The sequence below is a fragment of the Seriola lalandi genome, unplaced genomic scaffold, assembly GCF_002814215.2.
Source record: "Seriola lalandi dorsalis isolate HSWRI2012SDOR001 ecotype SW California unplaced genomic scaffold, Sedor1 jcf7180002054875, whole genome shotgun sequence".
In the NCBI taxonomy this organism is placed as follows: Eukaryota; Metazoa; Chordata; class Actinopteri; order Carangiformes; family Carangidae; genus Seriola; species Seriola lalandi.
Window position 1 is genome coordinate 895125 of NW_019525428.1, and position 12751 is coordinate 907875.

Sequence of the window (12751 nt, forward strand, 5' to 3'; positions counted from 1 at the left end):
GTCCTCATATGACCCTGCTTGGCCTGAATCACTGTTGGTGCCCATTTGGATCGGGCACAGCTGGTGCTGCTGCTGAAAAGCCGAATGCCATTACCGCCGCTGTCTGTTCTGTCTGAGAGACACATCTTCATATTTTTTACAGTTTTAATTCACTAATTTCACGCTGTCCTGTATGTTCTTTATTTTCTGTGTTCTGTGTAAAACGGGAAGAAAATAAACACGTAATAAGATAGGACGAATAAACAAAAACACGTCGGCCATTTCAGGAGAAAGCACAACACAAAGCGTGGTTGAAGAGGGAAGGAAGAGGGGGGCATTTGTGCTCCTCACAATCCAATCATGGGTCAATAAAAAAAAAAAAAAAAAAAGCAAGAAGTGCAGAGTGTGTCTTTGCAGCTGACTGGACAGCGTTGCAGCAATGGCTCACTTTGTGCGAGCTGCCAATAAACTCAGTGAAAGCAAAGGAGCAAAATCAAAGCCTGCTGTGAGGAGCAGAGAGCCAGAGAGAAGCTCCGATAGCACGTGTTCGAAGCCCACGATAAGAACTACAATCAAATGTAATATTTAATAACGTCTCTGTCCATAGATACAAGTGATCATATTGTAAAACGTTAATCTGTGGCTCTGATGGGATTCCAATGTGTGAATATCGCTTTATTCTGAAAAGATAGCGGTGAAAAATAAAAGCTGCTGCTGAACTAAACCCTCACCAGTCTTCAGCTGGTGCTCGGCCACGACTGTCAGGTGACATTCAGCAGCTCCGGTCTGTAAATCTTTTTCAGAACATGCAGAAAATACGAAGAAGGATTCTTGTAAATTACAATGGCTTTCATTATTATGACGATCACAGTCGGTGCGGGGCTTAAACAACACTATGATTTCTGCATCGCTGCACGAGGAGTTGTGACACAGGTTCAAGGCATTTCATAGCATTAACTGGATAGTCCAATTCTTTTAAATGTGACCTCCTCCACAATGGCCTTGAAAGGAAACCAGAAAATAAAAATAAAATGGAAATCAGAATAATCATAAAGCTGACAGCAGCACTGAACCTGCCTTGATGTTACAATGAGGACACATCCTGCTTATGGGCAGTTTTTCTTTTTTCTTGGAACATAATTTCAGTCTGAAAAGAAAACACAAAGAAACATTTTTTTAATTTTTGTGAAAGAAACTTGACCAAAGAACATATAACAATAATAATGATAGTATTTAACTTTATTTGTATGGTCGCAAAGACTTCTCACTTCTGACTGGCTGACAGGCACTTACAGTATGATGTGGGTGTTTGTTGCTATGCACCAGAATAAAGGAAAATTTTAAATGTAATATCTGAATTTTATACATTCATACTGTGTTTTGGCCTTTTGGTAATTTTTAAAGCAACATTGTTGAGTTTTATGATGATGAGCAGCAGTTAATGAGCGTTAACGCTGAAATAATAAATACCTGATTTTCTCTTTGGTTTTGAAGCGTGACACCGAAATCAAAACTTTGCTGACTAACAGAAATGGGAAGGTCACAAAAAGCTGAAAAGCTAAATTAAATCCTTTTACACCGGTTTACAAAAAATATGTGATATCACTGAAACAGTTCCACACAGATTGAAAGGTTTTTCCATCAGAAGGAGAAACGAGGCTTTTTAACCATCAAGTTGCACAAAAACTCTCCATTGAAATTATTGAAATTATAATGACTTTTTTAAATGTCGGAGAGAGACGACAGTATTTTGTGTAGACTACCAGAGGCGCACCACTCTCTGAATACATATTTGATATTTTAATATAATATAATCTCATACACCATATGGTGGTAAACTGATGAAATAATATGTTTTTATTTCTGCAGATGAAAAACAGCAGCTATGATGTTTTTAATAGACACTCAGCCCATGTTAGTTTCCATATACAGTAACACATTTCAGGCATTTCAGGTGAACCGCAAACTAATGACTCATAAAAACAGAAATGCCTTTTCATGCTTTTGTGTGTGTTTTAAACGGTGATTGGCTAAAAGAGCCGACAGCCCCGTGGGCACAGATCTGTCCGTGAGTCACACGGAGACAGATGGCTTCACGTGACCAATCAGATTCCGGGCAGAGTGCTTGTCACTGACCAATCAGAAAGGAGGGTTTTAATCAAGTTTGGAAGCGAGTGCAGCTTCAAGTTCTCTGGGAGGAAATTAAAAACGTTGTGATGTTGAATGTGGAGTGACACAGTCACTGTCGCAGTCCTGTTCCTGCTGCTGTCGTCTGTCTGACATTCAAATTTCATGCCATGTATTTATGGTTTCATTGACTTGATTGAAAAAAATCTGTTAATTAACATCGATTTGAGACTAATTTCCTGCATGAAAATTGTGATTTTGGTCTTTGGTTTATTACAGAGTTAAACCTACCTTCACGTAAAAACATTATTTTGATAAAGTTTGAACTCTGTTTCCTCGATCACAATCACTGTGATCCACCTGTAACCACGGTGAAGTCACACTGGAATAACCATGCACTTTTTCAGGAGAGAAAATATTGGAGCTTGTGTTAAATTACTCTTTACAGATTCGGCTGCAATTAAAATTCCTAAAAAAAAACCCACTGTTGGCTGTCGGCTGTTTGAGCCAATTAAACAGCAGCAGCAGTTTCCAATCATTTTCAGCTCTTTATATTTTTTAGCATTTTAAACGTTTAAACTTTGTTATTGAGAAGCGATCACCAGAGTGTAGAGTCTGCTCAGTGTAACCATGTAAACGTAAGGCTGAATAATCCAAATAAACCATGCAAACAAACAAAGGAAGTAAAATAAATAAATGGGGCGAAACAAGTTTGAAAGATGCTGAAGCCGCTGAGGTGAGAATATATTTCTGGATTTGTTCTCACAAACCCATGAGACATAATACCAATTTTAATTCTTTTAAATGACCTCAAAATATATCTATATCTTCTCTCCTGCTGCCGTCTCTGTTCTCCTTTTATTCAACATTGTCCTCCTCTATTATTATATATTTTGTTCCATCTTTCCTCCCTGCAGTTGTTCTTCTTTCATTGATAATAATTCCACAGAACAATGAAGCCGTCAACTTTGACCCTTCCTCATTTGTTATTGGCAGCTTGTTAAGCTGGTGACGGTTACTTCAGGTCCTGCGTGTGCACTTTAACTCCAACTCCAGTTGCACAGGCATGTAATTGCCATGAACGGCAGCGTCTCAGAGCAGAGACAATTAACATGTTGTTGCTACTTGGGCCCCAGTGTACCAAAACAGATTGTTTAATTAGACTTTATGAAGCGTCTTGATTGCTCATTCAGGAGAAGCCTTCGTGTGCTACAGTAGGTGAACGGCTCCAGTTGAGTGGAGTGGAAAACTGTTTTAAGAGACTGTGTGTTACTATGAAAGTAAGTGGATCATTTTCATTGAACAGTAAACGGGTCGGAGAGGATTAATCAGCGCTGATCACCTCTGATGTGATGATAGATCTGACTCAGGGCTGCAATTAACAGACGAGTGCTCCAGCCTTAGAAGTTGTCCCCTCCCACAGGAAGCGTTTTCCTGAATTAGTTCGATGCTTAAAGGTAAAGGTTTGGTTAGTTGTAGAGTTACAATAGTAACTCAAACAGTCTTGTTAACTGTTTATTCATCGGTTGTTTCTATTGGAACAGTTTTGACTTTGCGAAAAGTTGGAAATCACAACTGAGTTAAAAAACAGAGCAACAAGAATCCCTGAGAAAAGACGCTGAACCCAGAGCTGTTTGTTTTTCTGAACCGGTTCGTTCGTCTTCAGTTACTGATTCTGAACATTTACAAGGCGCTTCGCTTCTTTCGCTCTCTCCCGTTCCCTCCGCCAAAGACAATTTTAATGCCGACGGCTTAAAAACAATTCTGTGATAATTTATAATTATAATTATACTCGCGTTATAACTACCACTGCCACTACAGGCTTTGTCACTTGAATGCAAACAGGAAGTTTTGGAGCAGTTGCTGAAAAGACTGATACTTACAATGAGACGTTAACTGTAGGTCGTAATAAGCTGCTTGTATTTTCATTATTGATTAATCTGCAGATAATGTTGTTTTTAGTCAATTGAAATATAATAAAATAGTAAAAATGACACAGAGAAATCTCATAACTCAATCAGATATATTCATATTACTTTCTTCTTGAAAATGACCTATGATTAAAATTGTTGCTGATTCATTTACAGCTGATCAACTTATTGAATAACTGACAAACCATTTCAGCTCCACACTGTGTGTTTCTGTAGAACCACATCGATCACAGTAAGAAGCTGATTATGGGAATTCATCATTTTGTTTATTCTATACTGCATTTTTCTTTTTAGCAAAGCAAGTAATCAGTGTTGCATTATTTTCTTAAATGAAAGGTTTTTGGTTGCAAAGCTCAGGTATCAATGAAAGCTGTGTTCAGTAGTTTTCAAACAAATAAACAGACCAAAGGATAATAAATCTCACCCTCTTGTATTCTACAAGAAAATATCTCGGATGCTCTGTAACTCCAAATGTTGTAATTTTGGGAACAAACTTTGAAGGACAATTTGATGAGCTCTCAGACGTGACACCGGTCGTTGTCTTTTCTCTGACAACCGTTTCTGTTTTTATGTACTTAACCTGGTCTCTTTGTAAATCTCCTTTCCGAAGGATTTTGGAGCGCTTGAAGTAACCGTGCCCTCTCGCTGTCCTTCTGTCTCCCTCTCTCGCTCCTTCTATCTTTTCTGTTGTTTTCATGTACCAGTCCCCCATGAAGGACAGCTGCTGTGAGCTGACAACCTGGCTGCCTGCCATTCGTTACTCTGCCAGTCGATTTCTGTGCCCCCCTCCCTCCTACGCACACACACACACACACACACACACTGACACACACCCACACACCAATACCCATCATGCATTTGTCAGACACTGTCTGGGTGCTGCTGCTGCTGCTGCTGCTGCTGCTGCAGAGCTGTGACATGAATTCAAGAGAGGAAATCTGTGCTTTTGTTCATCATCACGTTTTAAGACGAGATTCGTTTCTTGCTTCAGAGCTTTCTGCTAAAGGAACGACACAAACCCTAACACGAGTTCAAAAGCCAGGTGTAGCAGGAAATCCAATTCACTGCTCCACCCTAAATTTTTCTTTCTTTTTTTTTTTTTTTTATGGCAGAAAATAGAAAATACCAACAACTATCAGCGGCACTGGCATTCCTCAGAAAAATACAATGTGAGGTTTTGCCCTACAAGTATGCTGACAAAAATTCCACAGAGCCAGCAGCGAAGGGAGTCTGGCATTGACCCAGAGACAAAAACACAAAGAGAAATGTTTGAATGTCAGCGAGGAGACATCCGGGTTATTTCAAGGCCAGAATAAAGCAAGCCTGAGACGAGCCTTTCAGAGAAGGAGGCAATGCTTCCATTCAGTCACCCCACATAATGATGGAGACGAGGGCAGAGGAGCTCTTTCCACTGTGGAAGACGGAAACCCCTGTTGCTATTTGTACCTGTGGGTATGGTTCTGGATCTCTGGGGCAGTTCCCGCTCTGTTTCCATGGCTTATCGGGACTGTACTTTAAAATTAATTATGTGTTAGCGTCCCTGCTGGAAGGTGTGCCGAAGTGTCTGGTCGCCTTTTTTCCTCTCCTTCCCTGTCCTCGCCAGTTTCCATTCTTATCAAGGCTCACTGTATGAGAATGCTGATATTTGATTACTCTGCAAATCTATTATTTTATAACAGCATTTTTTTTCTCTACCGTATCAGCACATTACAACTATGTTATCACTAAGGAAAAGATATGAGCAGATCCAGTTAGGAAGATACGATCAAACAATAATCACTTTTTTCCACGGTTACTGAAAAAATCTTGGATAACCGTTAATAAATATGTGAATGTCAATTGCAGGTCTTTGGTAGGACGCCAACTCCAGTCTCCTGCGCCGAAGTCAGACCTGAAACACACCCATCCATCAACCTGACCCTCCGCCATCCTCTGACTGTCCCCCTGCCTACATGAAGGACACACCACTTCCCAGAAATGGACATAAACTGTGAGGTGAGTCACCCCAACACGAGGACACTTACACATCTCTTTACGCTCTACCCATGGTAAATAAACTGACTGTCACTGACCTGGTTACCTATATCTACTGTACATATAGCTTAATGTCCTGAATGCAACTAGCAAGCATTTGATAGTTCGGTGCCACTACGGTGACAAACAATCCACAACCAGTCAGGAAGCAGCTGGCTGAGGTTTTCCAGGAAAACGTAAAGTCCAAACCCCTTCTCAGTCCTGCAGGTCCTGGTTATCCAAAGAAAAGGTGAATGAAGGGCAATTGGACTTGTTTGTAGATACTTGAAGACGTTTCACCTCTCATCCAAGAAGCTTCTACGAAACTCAAAACCCAAAACCCTGATGCTTCAAACCCCAAAACTCAAGTTCTTCAAAACCTAAAACCCTGATGCTTCAAAACCCAAAACCCAAGTTCCACCCTACCAACGGCTCCTTTTCCCTCCCTCATTTGAATGATGGTCCCATTTGTTTGCATCCCTCCTCCCACCTTTGCTCCATGCACATCATGCTGGCATGAAAAAAAAAAAAACCCACACAAACAGATGAGTAAACTGAATTTCGACATCAGGGAAATCCCAAACTGTCAAAATGCCGGTTTTTTATCCGCCACAAAGAAGAAAAAAAAGGACTAAACTCCTGGATATTCTCCGAATGAACCAGTTTATACGACGTGTCATCAGAACATGTCTGAAGACAGAACTGTTTATACTTTATTCAGAACGGACACACTCGATAAACCTGCCGTCACAGAAATGGGGATTACTTCTTGACGGTCTGTCCTCTCAGGAATTCATGGTGTACACACACAAAGTGGCAGAAGTGGTTTCACCAGCACTTCCCAAATTCGGACATCAGGCAGGTGAACATAGAGGGGGAGCTGCAGTGATCATACTGGTGCTTCCTTTGAAGCACACTGGCGATTAAGTATTTTGTTCTCCCTTATAGTTAGCCGTTAGCTGGGGGCGTCTGTGGCTCAGGAGGTCGTCCGCTGATTGAAGCGTCAAAGTCATAAAGTGTCCGTGGGAAGATACTGAACCCAAGGTGTGAAGTGCTTCGGATAAAATGCGGCCAGTTGGCTAGTGTAATAATGCATTTGTCAGGTTAGCTTTATAAATGGCTAACAATGCAGAAGTTGCAAATATGCTGATTCTGCAAAAGTAATTTTTTTGTCTCGGAGGTATTTGTTTCTGAAACGTTGCCTGAAAATATCAAGAATGTTCATCTATTTGCAAATTTACCTGCCAGGAAATTTCTGTGTGTCTGTGTGTGTGTGTGTGTGTGTTTGTGTGTGTGTGTGTGTGTGTGTGTGTGTGTGTTTGTGTGTGTGTGTGTGTGTCTGTGTTTGCAGGAGATTGATAAAGAAGCCAAACTCTCACAAACTCTGTGTAGAAGAAGTTTGGTTGGACTGTCAGTCATCTCTCTGTTTACTGAGCCAGAGTTGAACCTCAGACTGCAGTAATGCAGAAAATTGATTGTATGAAAATTCCCATCAGATGTTCATAGTATCACAGGTGCCAGTGATTATTTCAGCCCAAATTAGACCTTGTTATACCAACACTACTACCATCAACTCTATTTAAAAACTGAACTCAGTGATGGATCCTAATGAACTTCCTTCATCGTCTACCTTATATTAGTGAGTGGTTAGGGCGCATATCACGTGGGCTCATATGCCCTGGGTTGCGTGTTCCCGGTTCGGGTCCCGGCTCTCCGGATCATTTGCTGCATGTCATTCCCTGGCTGTCGCTCCCTGCATTTCCTGTCTGTCTCTGATGAAAAGAGGCCTCAAAATTCACACAGAGTAACTTGAGAAAACGTTTGACTGAAGAAGGCTGAAGAAGCCTGTGATAGATGTTTAGCTTGATGGCCTTAATTAAATGTTGTCCAGTGTATTCCTGTGTTAGGTTAGGCTTGAGGCGATATCCAAAATGTAATATCTTTGTACAGTTGAGGCCAAATATCGCGAAATACGATGTTATCGTATGATCGTACTTTATGTTTGAAGTACCGCCGCGAAACAGCAGTTCAGAGTTTTATTTGTCATATGCCGAGGTGCAGTGTACAAGCGGTGAAATGAGGGTCAGACTTGGACGAAGAACAAAAAATTTGATATTATGAAAAATATTGCACATGGCGAGAAAATATCACGATAGTCGATATTATCGAACATTGGCCCAAGCCTACGTTTAACAGCCTCCCACCGGGGGTTTATTTGGGGGGAGGATTTCTGGCGCACAACAAATGCCTCCCTGGGTGAAAACATCACCACTGAATTTGTTAAATCACAATTTGACTGTTAACGGTGCATTATTAATCGTAAAAACGCCCTCCCTAATGAGTGCAGCGTCTATGAATGACCTCATTGGTGTATCCAGATCAGGTCCACTTTGATTAAACTGTGAAACAACTCAATACAGTGGGAGCTTTGATTCAAGTGTTGCCAGAAAGCCCTCCCTGCAGATCCGAATGGCAGAAGGCCACGGGGATGTGCTCGCAGGCTGTCGTTACAGCAAAAAAAAAGGGGGGGGGTCGGCCTTTCGCTAAACAAAACAAAAGGAGAAGGAGAGAAATAAATAAATAAAACAACGATGGCTACTTATTTATTTAGTACTGAACTTTCTGCAGATGTGCGGAGCTCAGTGGAGGAGGTAGATTAACAGAAAAGAGCAAAGTCGAATGTTTTACACAACGTTTTGCAGGTTATCGTGAATAAAAATGCTTTTTGTGATTATTGGTGAAATATAATATTTATCCGTCAAAACCTCTTAAACCTTCTACCTGGACTTATAATTCGACGAATACATAAATGGCAACGAGGCCATCAATCCTCCAGCTTCTAGTAAACCTGCATAAAATAAAGCTGGCGTGTCATAAACTGCTGTTTTTGTTCTACGTGGAACAATAAAGCCTCATAGAGGTTCAAAGAATCTGACTTCGTGCAGAGCCAGGTGGAAGACGCCAGAGAAGAAACGGGGATTTTAGAAGAGCAGCATTAGTTATAGAGACAGGAGTATAGCAAGCTGAAAGGAAGGTGGAACAGGAATGCTTTCTGTTATGAATAGGATAGAAGACAGAGATGGAGAGGAAGGGAGAAAGAGATTGAAAGAGGAGGGCAAACTGCAAGTGAGGCTCAGCAGGAAGAGAGAGGAAGAGGAGGAGGAGGAGGAGAGAGGGAATAGTAAAAGAGGCAATGCAGAGTAGAGGACGGGAGGAGGGAATGGAGAGACTCCCTGAGAAATACAGCTATAGTCTGGATGATAAGGTAGATCTGAATATCTTTGTGCCAAATATTTCCAGGAAGTGCCGTCTTTAAAAGAACAAAACTTTATATCTTCACCCTGAGAACATGCAGCACGGGTCCAGTGGGACAAGAAACACGAGCAGCCGGGAAGTAAAACAGGTTGTAAACAAAAACCCCCGGATTAGTCAGATTTATTTGGAACATAAAACGAGAGTAAGATTTTTTTTATTTTTTTTTATCCAAACTCATGTCATGTTTTGCACATTGTCTCCATGTTTTCAGTTTCACTCCACCGGCCCCTCCCCCCGTGCCCTGTTTCCCACCTGATCTTCCTCCCCCTAATGACACACCTGTCTCCTCTTCTATAATTAGTCCCCTCCGTGTATAAATATATATATAAATATATATATATATATATATATATATATATGTGTGTGTGTGTGTGTGTATATACCTGCCTGTTTCACTCACCATGTGCCAGATTGTCTTTGTGCATTCAGCCAAGCTTTTTACCTGTTTCCTTATTCCTAATTTACTCCTTTTGTGCCATCGCTCGCCTGGTTTGTAAATGTCATCAACTGTTGGGCTTTTGGGTCGTGATGTTTTCTGAGCTGTGCTAATGCAACAACAAGATTTAGGAGAGATTATCGGCGACATGTGGGCACCCAGCTTAAGTTTACCTGCAAACCCAGACTTGCGTTAATATTGAGCGGTTTTGCACCAACAATTTATGTCAACTTTCAGTGCGAACGCAGGAAGTAGTGTCCACTATATGCAGCGAAGTGGAAAGTAAGGTCGGGGGAAGGATGAGCATGTAGGATATTCATGCATTAGACCAGAATGTACCTTCATTGTATTATTAACAGTAGCTACAGTCTTTCCTTTAACCACTGACATTGTAAAAAACCAGCTTTAACCTGGTCGACGCGACCGGAGAGGTTCCACGGTCACGTTGGACTTCATTAGTGTCCGACAGAGAGTTTTCATTTAATGAAACAAAACCCTCACTCCTCTATAGCCGTGCCCTGCCATTTTCTCCGTGGGCATACCAGTTGTAAAATGAGAGGTCTGAGCAGCCAACCTCTTTAAACAAGCTGCTTTGGCTTCAGCGCTGTTTCTACAAACAGAGTCCAGTGCTTGTGTAAGCCGGGGGGAATCCAGCCGAAGCGATGCATCATCAGTTCAGTCGAACAGACAAAATTAATGTAATGCATCATTCCTGATCCTATAGACAAACATTAATAAATTCTATAATGAATACGTAATCAATAAAGCCGCATCACACCTATCATTTCAAAAGCAACAACGCTAACTGGACGACATGCACTTTTATAAAAGGTCGATATCAGCCCTTTATAATAGAAACCCAATTTATCAGTGGAGAGCACTCTACTACTGTACTTGTTTTCCAACTGTGAATCATTTATCATGCAAAGTACTTGAGTTCTCTGGTGTATTCGGTCATATGGGAACATCGTGATGCACTTTATTTCACGGACTTTCATGAGGGAAGGAGGAGGAGACAGGAAGGAGGAGGGAGAACAGCGCTGTCTATGACTTCCTCGAGCTCTTTAAGCCCTCAAGAAGAACAATGATTTCTTCCTCTAAAGCTGCTGCAGCACTCCAGCACAGACAATACCACAGAGAGGTGTTTGGCAGGGAGAGATGGAGGAAGTAATAGCCCCAATGTGTTGCCGAACACATTACCTTTCATAGAAAGAGCCGTGTGGAAATCCGGCTATCTGCTCAATGCACACTTGAGAACCAGCGACTGTCAAATGAATGACGGTGGAGGTTAAAACAGCGTTGATGACAAATACGTGTATATACAATATTGATGAACTGAAAAGGGCTTTTTATAAGCTACTATTCAAAGTGACAAATGTGCAAAGCAACAGAAACAGTAGGGGTCAAAATGAGCTATTTAGGAAAACATTGTCGGTCTCTTCTCTCCATCATGACTTAACGCTTGGAGACAGGAAGTTGGCTTTGTTTCTTAAATATGGTTTCGGTTAGAGGACACGGACGAGAACCAATAAAAGCCATATCACATCATATCCCCCTCAATAACACCTCAGGCCCAGTAATTAAATAAAGATTCACCTGATTTGTTCAAATGAAATTCTGCTCTGAGTCCTCTCCAAAGGATCGTCATTGTCTCCCTGATGTGACACCACTAAAGTTGTTAATCTTGTACGTTGTGTTAACCCACAAAGCTTTCAACATTTCAAAAATCCCTCTGATTATCCGAAAGCTAGATCTTTGATCATTCAGGCAATTAATCAGGTTCCATGACGCCCCTCAAACTGCACGAGAAACAAGAGCAGATCTGATGTGGTCTAACTCTGGAGACCAGTCTTACGTATCTTTGTGAAACCAGTCAAGCCTCTGATTAGTAAGATGTGTGGGTGGTTCAATTGAAGTGAGAAAACCATTGATTTTCACATGTTTTGATCCAGTATGCATAATCAATGAATATTGTACTTCCAAAGTTGAACTCTGACACGTCGGTGGATCATGTGCGAGCTAGTCAAGGACGACTCTGCTTCTTAAAGTGTCACATCCAAATCAAAAGGAAACAGAGATTGAGAGATATATAAAAACGAAAAGAGATTCACAGCTATTCAATGCGACAATGATAGTTGCCTTACCCCGTGCGTATCCGCTCACAGGCCTTCAGCGGCGTTCAGGCTTCCATCATTGCGGCTGTGAACAGAAACAACTGCAGTTAGATTTTTCCGAAAGAAGAAACCACAACACAAGATTTACCATTCGGACTGAGGACAAGCAATTTCTCACTTACGGATCCATTTGAAAATCCACTTAATCATTTCAAGTCATATGCATGAGGAGGGAGTATTTTTCCTACTGACACATTGACACTAGACGTAGCGAGAGAAGTTCTGGATGGTTAAAGACAAAGATTTTGACCGCGGTTCCTTGGATTAAAGCTCCTTTAAGCTGTTTAAAAGTACTTGACCTTCAGTCACTCTACAGAGCTCCAGCTCACAATTCACTTGGCACTATTGTTTTGATCATTTCTCAACAGGTTGAACAGACCTTCAATCACTCTTTCATCAGAGGTTGTTCAGCTTCCACCTATAATGACACCTGAGAAACTCTTGAATGGCTCCAGTGCCTCGCAGGGTCTGCTTCTCTTTCTGCAGCTGCTCTGGGTCAGGCAGTCAGGTTTGTTATTGAGAATTCACTTCGTATTCATTATGGACGGAACAGGGAGAGGGAGATACTGTATGGTAGGCCGAGGAGATTGTATTCACAAGGCGCACAATGTTGCCAGAGGAATGGGGAGAGCAAATACTTCATGCATTACATTATGATGACAAAGTTATTGTTTGGTGTTATAGCCCCTCTTTGCATATTCTGAAGTTATTCTGCATGGATGTTTCTTTGGTTCAAGTCAAAGAGGAACTTATTTTTGGTGGTTTACAGCGCTCTG

The 12751-nt window shown here is 41.3% G+C and overlaps 1 long non-coding RNA gene across 1 annotated transcript in view; it reads right to left on the minus strand.

The window, feature by feature from the left end:
• Window positions 1–12751, minus strand: part of LOC111671356 (uncharacterized) — an 88691-nt gene that overhangs the window by 24589 nt on the left and 51351 nt on the right. Inside the window, exon 3 of the long non-coding RNA XR_002761926.2 lies at window positions 11946–12000. This is a non-coding gene — a long non-coding RNA (uncharacterized LOC111671356). The remainder of the gene's footprint in view (window positions 1–11945; window positions 12001–12751) is intronic.